Consider the following 10,472-nt stretch of genomic DNA (forward strand, 5'->3'; position numbering starts at 1 on the left):
AAGTGCAGGGGCGTCAAACGGCCGCTGGCTATGTCCAGACGTTGCAGAGAGCATTCCTCATGACTGAGGGCCCTCGTCTGTGTGGTAACAGGACAACGCTACAGGACACAATGCCCGCAGGACAAGGGGCTTCTTCCAGGAGAATAACATCACTCTTTTGGCCCATCCTGCGTGTTCCCCTGATCTAAATCCAATTGAGAACCTTTGGGGATGGATGGCAAAGGAAGTTTACAAAAACGGACAACAGTTCCAGACAGTAGATGGCCTTCGTGCTGGCCGTCTTCACCACTTGGAGAAATGTTCCCACTCACCTCATGGATTTCTGTTTTAGGGGGGGTTTCGTTGTTTTTTTGGAGGTGTGGTCCTAAACCTTTCAGCTGAAAAACAGCCTGTTTCAGTTTATTATTTGTTTTCATTAAATTGAATGCTCAAAAAATTTTTGTCTCCCTCCTATTTCTTCGTGTTGCAGGTTGAAGCTCCACTTGGAACCTTGTTAAGATCCAGCCGTGATAAATAGGATTTTTTGCCATTTTTCAAGTGGTCTCAAACTTTTGATCAGGACTGTATAATTATATATAATATGGAGGATATGACGTCCACAGACATTATTTATGACACGGGGGATATAACATGTAAGTATATATAACCTCGATATCTACATAGGACACGAGGGATATAACATGTAAGTATATATAACCTCTATATCTACATAGGACACGGGGGATATAACATGTAAGTATATATAACCTCTATATCTACATAGGACACGGGATATAACATGTATATACACTCACCTAAAGAATTATTAGGAACACCTGTTCTATTTCTCGTTAATGCGATTATCTAGTCAACCAATCACATGGCAGTTGCTCCGATGCATGTAGGGTTGTGGTCCTGGTCAAGACAATCTCCTGAACTCCAAACTGAATGTCAGAATAGGAAAGAAAGGTGGGCTACAACAGCAGAAGACCCCACCGGGTACCACTCATCTCCACTACAAATAGGAAAAAGAGGCTACAATTTGCACAAGCTCAACAAAACTGGACTGTTGAAGACTGGAAAAATGTTGCCTGGTCTGATGAGTCTCGATTACCATTTGAATGTCTCAACAGAAGAGTCCGAATTTGGCGTAAACAGAATGAGAACATGTGTCCATCATGCCTTGTTACCACTGTGCAGGCTGGAGGTGGTGGTGTAATGGTGTGGGGGATGTTTTCTGGGCACACTTTAGGCCCCTTAGTGCCAATTGGCCATCGTATAAATGCCACGGGCTACCTGAGCATTGTTTCTGACCATGTCCATCCCTTCATGACCACCATGTACCCATCCTCTGATGGCTACTTCCAGCAGGATAATGCACCATGTCACAAAGCTCCAATCATTTCAAATTGGTTTCTTTAACATGACAATTAGTTCACTGTACTAAAATGGCCCCACAGTCACCAGATCTCAAACCAATAGAGCATCTTTGGGATGTGGTGGAACGGGAGCTTCGTGCCCTGGATGTGCATCCCTCAAATCTCCATCAACTGCAAGATGCTATCCTATCAATATGGGCCAACATTTCTAAAGAATGCTATCAGCACCTTGTGGAATCAATGCCACGTAGAATTAAGGCAGTTCTGAAGGCAAAAGGGGGTACAGCACCGTATTAGTATGGTGTTCCTAATAATTCTTTAGGTGAGTGTGTATATATATACATATAACTTCTATATCTACATATTACACAGGGCTATGACATCCGCAGACACACACATACATAATATATATATGCAGTACAGACCAAAAGTTTGGACGCACCTTCTTCTCATCCAAAGAGTTTTCTTTATTTTCATGACTATGACAATTGTAGATTCGCACTGAAGGCATCAAAACTTTGAATTATCACATGTGGAATTATATACATAACAAAAAAGTGTGAAACAACTGAAAATATGTCATATTCTAGGTTCTTCACAGTAGCCACCTTTTGCTTTGATTACTGCTTTGCACACTCTTGGCATTCTCTTGATGAGCTTCCAGAGGTAGTCACCTGAAATGGTCCTCACTTCACAGGTGGCCCTGTCAGGTGTAATAAGTGGGATTTCTTGCCTTATAAATGGGGTTGGGACCATCAGTTGCGTTGTGGAGAAGTCAGGTGGATACACAGCTGATAGTCCTACTGAATAGACTGTTAGAATTTGTATTATGGCAAGAAAAAAGCAGCTAAGTAAAGAAAAACGAGCGGCCATCATTACTGTAAGAAATGAAGGTCAGTCAGTTAGAAAAATTGGGAAAACTTTGAAAGTGTCCCCAAGTGCAGTCACAAAAACCATCAAGCGCTACAAAGAAACTGGCTCACATGCGGACCGCCCCAGGGAAGGAAGACCAAGAGTCACCTCTGCTGCGGAGGATAAGTTCATCCGAGTCACCAGCCTCAGAAATCGCAGGTTAACAGCAGCTCAGATTAGAGACCAGGTCAATGCCACCCAGAGTTCTAGCAGCAGACACATCTCTAGAACAACTGTTAAGAGGAGACTGTGTGAATCAGGCCTTCATGGTAGAAGATCTGCTAGGAAACCACTGCTAAGGACAGGCAACAAGCAGAAGAGACTTGTTTGGGCTAAAGAACACAAGGAATGGACATTAGACCAGTGGAAATCTGTGCTTTGGTCTGAGGAGTCCAAATTTGAGATCTTTGGTTCCAACCACCGTGTCTTTGTGCGACGCAGAAAAGGTGAACGGATGGACTCTACATGCCTGGTTCCCACCGTGAAGCATGGAGGAGGAGGTGTGATGGTGTGGGGGGGCTTTGCTGGGGACACTGTTGGGGATTTATTCAGAATTGAAGGCATACTGAACCAGCATGGCTACCACAGCATCTTGCAGCGGCATGCTATTCCATCCGGTTTGCGTTTAGTTGGACCATCATTTATTTTTCAACAGGACAATGACCCCAAACACCTCCAGGCTGTGTAAGGGCTATTTGACCATGAAGGAGAGTGATGGGGTGCTGCGCCAGATGACCTGGCCTCCACAGTCACCGGACCTGAACCCAATCGAGATGGTTTGGGGTGAGCTGGACCGCAGAGTGAAGGCAAAAGGGCCAACAAGTGCTAAGCATCTCTGGGAACTCCTTCAAGACTGTTGGAAGACCATTTCAGGTGACTACCTCTTGAAGCTCATCAAGAGAATGCCAAGAGTGTGCAAAGCAGTAATCAAAGCAAAAGGTGGCTACTGTGAAGAACCTAGAATATGACATATTTTCAGTTGTTTCACACTTTTTTGTTATGTATATAATTCCACATGTGATAATTCATAGTTTTGATGCCTTCAGTGTGAATCTACAATTGTCATAGTCATGAAAATAAAGAAAACTCTTTGAATGATAAGGTGCGTCCAAACTTTTGGTCTGTACTGTATATATTATTTATTACAGGGGGGCTATGACCTGTATGTATATATAACACCTCTATATCTACATATTACACGGGGCTATGACGTCAGGCAGGCACATATTATATATATAATTTATTACACGGGGAGGCTATGACCTGTATGTATATATAACACCTCTATATCTACATATCACACGGGGCTATGACGTCGGCAGGCACATACTATTTACTACACAGGGGGGGCTCCAGCTCAGTACAGTACAGTACGGCCTCCGGTCTCACCCGTCAATACTCACCAGTTCTCTGCGCCTCGGATCCACTACTTTAACTTCCGGTTCCTCCCAGGATTTAAACTTCCCGCCTTCGTCATATGACGCGCGCTCCTCCGCCATCTTTAGAACGGGCAGCTCGGTTCACGGTTTTCAGGGCCCGTTCAACTTCGTTGATGCATCTACATCTATGCGGTTAGAGCGGCCGCCATCTTATGTACTGGAAATACATCACTAAAAGGCGTGGCAGTGTTCAATGACGTCACTGCTTTCAAGACGGCATTCTGTGAGCTGTGAAGTCTCCGCGGTTATCCGCCTGTGACGTATTGCGTCCTGATTGGTCGGAGGCTCCGCCTCATCTCCTGAAGGGACATTCCCAAATGCCCAGCCCTGGCCGCAACAACAAGGCTCTGCACTTCCTTATATTCAGACTGCTGTTCAAAGGGAACTGTCTACACTCTACAGCACTCTACTACTGTTATCTGACCCTCTACAGCGCTCTACTACTGTTATCTGACCCTCTACAGCACTCTACTACTGTTATCTGACACTCTACAGCACTCTACTACTGTTATCTGACCCTCTACAGCACTCTACTACTGTTATCTGACCCTCTACAGCGCTCTACTACTGTTATCTGACCCTCTACAGCGCTCTACTACTGTTATCTGACCCTCTACAGCACTCTACTACTGTTATCTGACCCTCTACAGCACTCTACTACTGTTATCTGACACTCTACAGCACTCTACTACTGTTATCTGACCCTCTACAGCGCTCTACTACTGTTATCTGACACTCTACAGCACTCTACTACTGTTATCTGACCCTCTACAGCAATCTACTACTGTTATCTGACCCTCTACAGCGCTCTACTACTGTTATCTGACCCTCTACAGCGCTCTACTACTGTTATCTGACCCTCTACAGCACTCTACTACTGTTATCTGACACTCTACAGCACTCTACTACTGTTATCTGACCCTCTACAGCACTCTACTACTGTATCTGACCCTCTACAGCGCTCTACTACTGTTATCTGACCCTCTACAGCGCTCTACTACTGTTATCTGACCCTCTACAGCACTCTACTACTGTTATCTGACCCTCTACAGCACTCTACTACTGTTATCTGACACTCTACAGCACTCTAACTACTGTTATCTGACCCTCTACAAGCGCTCTACTACTGTTATCTGACACTCTACAGCGCTCTACCTACTGTTATCTGACCCTCTACAGCGCTCTACTACTGTTATCTGATCCTCTACAGCGCTCTACTACTGTTATCTGACCCTGTACAGCGCTCTACTACTGTTATCTGACCCTCTACAGCGCTCTACTACTGTTATCTGACCCTCTACAGCACTCTACTACTGTTATCTGACCCTCTACAGCACTCTACTACTGTTATCTGACCCTCTACAGCACTCTACTACTGTTATCTGACCCTCTACAGCGCTCTACTACTGTTATCTGACCCTCTACAGCGCTCTACTACTGTTATCTGACCCTCTACAGCACTCTACTACTGTTATCTGACCCTCTACAGCACTCTACTACTGTTATCTGACCCTCTACAGCGCTCTACTACTGTTATCTGACCCTCTACAGCACTCTACTACTGTTATCTGACCCTCTACAGCACTCTACTACTGTTATCTGACCCTCTACAGCACTCTACTACTGTTATCTGACCCTCTACAGCGCTCTACTACTGTTATCTGATCCTCTACAGCGCTCTACTACTATCTGACCCTCTACAGCACTCTACTACTGTTATCTGACCCTCTACAGCACTCTACTACTGTTATCTGACTCTCTACAGCGCTCTACTACTGTTATCTGACCCTCTACAGCACTCTACTACTGTTATCTGACCCTCTACAGCACTCTACTACTGTTATCTGACTCTCTACAGCGCTCTACTACTGTTATCTGACCCTCTACAGCGCTCTACTACTGTTATCTGACCCTCTACAGCACTCTACTACTGTTATCTGACCCTCTACAGCACTCTACTACTGTTATCTGACTCTCTACAGCAGCTCTACTACTGTTATCTGACCCTCTACAGCACTCTACTACTGTTATCTGACCCTCTACAGCACTCTACTACTGTTATCTGACTCTCTACAGCGCTCTACTACTGTTATCTGACCCTCTACAGCGCTCTACTACTGTTATCTGACCCTCTACAGCGCTCTACTACTGTTATCTGACCCTCTACAGCGCTCTACTACTGTTATCTGACCCTCTACAGCGCTCTACTACTGTTATCTGACCCTCTACAGCGCTCTACTACTGTTATCTGACCCTCTACAGCGCTCTACTACTGTTATCTGACCCTCTACAGCGCTCTACTACTGTTATCTGACCCTCTACAGTGCTCTACTACTGTTATCTGACCCTCTACAGCGCTCTACTACTGTTATCTGACCCTCTACAGCACTCTACTACTGTTATCTGACACTCTACAGCACTCTACTACTGTTATCTGACCCTCTAAAGCGCTCTACTACTGTTATCTGACCCTCTACAGCACTCTAGTAGTGTTATCTGACCCTCTACAGCGCTCTACTACTGTTATCTGACCCTCTACAGCGCTCTACTACTGTTATCTGACCCTCTACAGCACTCTACTACTGTTATCTGACCCTCTACAGCGCTCTGCTACTGTTATCTGACCCTCTACAGCGCTCTACTACTGTCATCTGACCCTCTACAGCACTCTACTACTGTTATCTGACCCTCTACAGCGCTCTACTACTGTTATCTGACCCTCTACAGCACTCTACTACTGTTATCTGACCCTCTACAGTGCTCTACTACTGTTATCTGACCCTCTACAGCGCTCTACTACTGTTATCTGACCCTCTACAGCGCTCTACTACTGTTATCTGACACTCTACAGCACTCTACTACTGTTATCTGACCCTCTACAGCGCTCTACTACTGTTATCTGACCATCTACAGCACTCTAGTAGTGTTATCTGACCCTCTACAGCGCTCTACTACTGTTATCTGACCCTCTACAGTGCTCTACTACTGTTATCTGACCCTCTACAGCGCTCTACTACTGTTATCTGACCCTCTACAGCACTCTACTACTGTTATCTGACCCTCTACAGCACTCTACTACTGTTATCTGACACTCTACAGCACTCTACTACTGTTATCTGACCCTCTACAGCGCTCTACTACTGTTTTCTGACCATCTACAGCGCTCTACTACTGTTATCTGACCCTCTACAGCACACTACTACTGTTATCTGACACTCTACAGCACTCTACTACTGTTATCTGACCCTCTACAGCGCTCTACTACTGTTATCTGACCCTCTACAGCACTCTACTACTGTTATCTGACCCTCTACAGCGCTCTACTACTGTTATCTGACCCTCTACAGCACTCTACTACTGTTATCTGACCCTCTACAGCACTCTACTACTGTTATCTGACCCTCTACAGCACTCTACTACTGTTATCTGACCCTCTACAGCGCTCTAGTAGTGTTATCTGACCCTCTACAGCGCTCTACTACTGTTATCTGACCCTCTACAGTGCTCTACTACTGTTATCTGACCCTCTACAGCGCTCTACTACTGTTATCTGACCATCTACAGCACTCTAGTAGTGTTATCTAACCCTCTACAGCACTCTACTACTGTTATCTGACCCTCTACAGTGCTCTACTACTGTTATCTGACCCTCTACAGCGCTCTACTACTGTTATCTGACCCTCTACAGCACTCTACTACTGTTATCTGACCCTCTACAGCGCTCTACTACTGTTATCTGACCCTCTACAGCACTCTACTACTGTTATCTGACCCTCTACAGCGCTCTACTACTGTTATCTGACCCTCTACAGTGCTCTACTACTGTTATCTGACCCTCTACAGCGCTCTACTACTGTTATCTGACCCTCTACAGCAATCTACTACTGTTATCTGACCCTCTACAGCGCTCTACTACTGTTATCTGACCCTCTACAGCGCTCTACTACTGTTATCTGACCCTCTACAGCACTCTACTACTGTTATCTGACACTCTACAGCACTCTACTACTGTTATCTGACCCTCTACAGCACTCTACTACTGTTATCTGACCCTCTACAGCGCTCTACTACTGTTATCTGACCCTCTACAGCGCTCTGCTACTGTTATCTGACCTTCTACAGCGCTCTACTACTGTTATCTGACCCACTACAGCACTCTACTACTGTTATCTGACCCACTACAGCACTCTACTACTGTTATCTGACTCTCTACAGCGCTCTACTACTGTTATCTGACCCTCTACAGCACACTACTACTGTTATCTGACCCTCTACAGCGCTCTACTACTGTTATCTGATCCTCTACAGCGCTCTAGTAGTGTTATCTGACCCTCTACAGCGCTCTACTACTGTTATCTGACCCTCTACAGCGCTCTAGTAGTGTTATTTGACCCTCTACAGCGCTCTACTACTGTTATCTGACCCTCTACAGTGCTCTACTACTGTTATCTGACCCTCTACAGCGCTCTACTACTGTTATCTGACCCTCTACAGCACTCTACTACTGTTATCTGACACTCTACAGCACTCTACTACTGTTATCTGACCCTCTACAGCGCTCTAGTAGTGTCATCTGACCCTCTACAGCACTCTACTACTGTTATCTGACCCTTTACAGCACTCTACTACTGTTATCTGACCCTCTACAGCACTCTACTACTGTTATCTGACCCTCTACAGCGCTCTACTACTGTTATCTGACCCTCTACAGCACTCTACTACTGTTATATGACCCTCTACATCACTCTACTACTGTTATCTGACCCTCTACAGCACTCTAGTAGTGTTATCTGACCCTCTACAGCGCTCTACTACTGTTATCTGACCCTCTACAGCGCTCTACTACTGTTATCTGACCCTCTACAGCACTCTACTACTGTTATCTGACCCTCTACAGCACTCTACTACTGTTATCTGACCCTCTACAGCGCTCTACTACTGTTATCTGACCCTCTACAGCGCTCTAGTAGTGTTATCTGACCCTCTACAGCACTCTACTACTGTTATCTGACCCTCTACAGCACTCTACTACTGTTATCTGACCCTCTACAGCACTCTACTACTGTTATCTGACCCTCTACAGCACTCTACTACTGTTATCTGACCCTCTACAGCGCTCTAGTAGTGTTATCTGACCCTCTACAGCACTCTACTACTGTTATCTGACCATCTACAGCGCTCTAGTAGTGTTATCTGACCCTCTACAGCGCTCTACTACTGTTATCTGACCCTCTACAGCACTCTACTACTGTTATCTGACCCTCTACAGCACTCTACTACTGTTATCTGACCCTCTACAGCACTCTAGTAGTGTTATCTGACCCTCTACAGCACTCTACTACTGTTATCTGACCCTCTACAGCGCTCTACTACTGTTATCTGACCCTCTACAGCACTCTACTACTGTTATCTGATCCTCTAAAGCGCTCTAAAACTGTTATCTAACCCTCTACAGCACTCTAGTAGTGTTATCTGACCCTCTACATCACTCTGTTACTGTTATCTGACCCTCTACAGCGCTCTAAAACTGTTATCTAACCCTCTACAGCACTCTAGTAGTGTTATCTGACCCTCTACAGCACTCTACTACTGTTATCTGACCCTCTACAGCGCTCTAAAACTGTTATCTAACCCTCTACAGCACTCTAGTAGTTTTATCTGACCCTCTACAGCACTCTACTACTGTTATCTGACCCTCTAAAGCGCTCTACTACTGTTATCTGACCCTCTACAGCGCTCTAAAACTGTTATCTAACCCTCTACAGCACTCTAGTAGTGTTATCTGACCCTCTACAGCACTCTACTACTGTTATCTGACCCTCTAAAGCGCTCTACTACTGTTATCTGACCCTCTACAGCGCTCTAAAACTGTTATCTAACCCTCTACAGCACTCTAGTAGTGTCATCTGACCCTCTACAGCGCTCTAGTAGTGTTATCTGACCCTCTACATCACTCTGCTACTGTTATCTGACCCTCTACAGCGCTCTACTACTGTTATCTGACCCTCTACAGCACTCTAGTAGTGTTATCTGACCCTCTACAGTGCTCTAGTAGTGTCATCTGAACCTCTACAGTGTACTAGTAGTGTTATCTGACCCTCTACAGCGCTCTAGTAGTGTTATCTGACCCTCTACAGCGCTCTAGTACTGTCATCTGACCCTCTACATCGCTCTAGTACTGTCATCTGACCCTCTACATCGCTCTAGTAGTGTTATCTGACCCTCTACAGCTCTCTAGTACTGTCATCTGAACCTCTACAGTGTACTAGTAGTGTCATCTGACCCTCTACATCGCTCTAGTAGTGTTATCTGACCCTCTACAGCGCTCTAGTAGTGTCATCTGAACCTCTACAGTGCTCTAGTAGTGTCATCTGAACCTCTACAGTGCTCTAGTAGTGTCATCTGAACCTCTACAGCGCTCTAGTACTGTCATCTGAACCTCTACAGTGTACTAGTAGTGTCATCTGACCCTCTACATCGCTCTAGTAGTGTCATCTGAACCTCTACAGTGCTCTAGTAGTGTCATCTGACCCTCTACATCGCTCTAGTAGTGTCATCTGAACCTCTACAGTGCTCTAGTAGTGTCATCTGACCCTCTACAGCGCTCTAGTAGTGTTATCTGACCCTCTACAGCGCTCTAGTAGTGTCATCTGAACCTCTACATCGCTCTAGTTGTGTCATCTGACCCTCTACAGTGCTCTAGTAGTGTCATCTGACCCTCTACATCGCTCTAGTAGTGCTATCTGACCCTCTACAGAGCTCT

At 45.4% G+C, this 10,472-nt stretch overlaps 1 protein-coding gene across 2 annotated transcripts in view; it reads right to left on the bottom strand.

Annotated features, from left to right (window-relative positions):
- HASPIN (histone H3 associated protein kinase) overlaps positions 1-3,874 on the bottom strand; it is a 134,966-nt gene extending 131,092 nt beyond the window's left edge. For both annotated transcript variants that reach the window (XM_044284045.1, XM_044284042.1), the window contains exon 1: positions 3,674-3,874. The gene's annotated coding sequence lies outside the window, so the exon portion shown is untranslated. The remainder of the gene's footprint in view (positions 1-3,673) is intronic.
- Positions 3,875-10,472: the final 6,598 nt, after the last annotated feature.

This window comes from Bufo gargarizans, chromosome 3 (genome assembly GCF_014858855.1).
Source record: "Bufo gargarizans isolate SCDJY-AF-19 chromosome 3, ASM1485885v1, whole genome shotgun sequence".
NCBI lineage: Eukaryota > Metazoa > Chordata > Amphibia > Anura > Bufonidae > Bufo > Bufo gargarizans.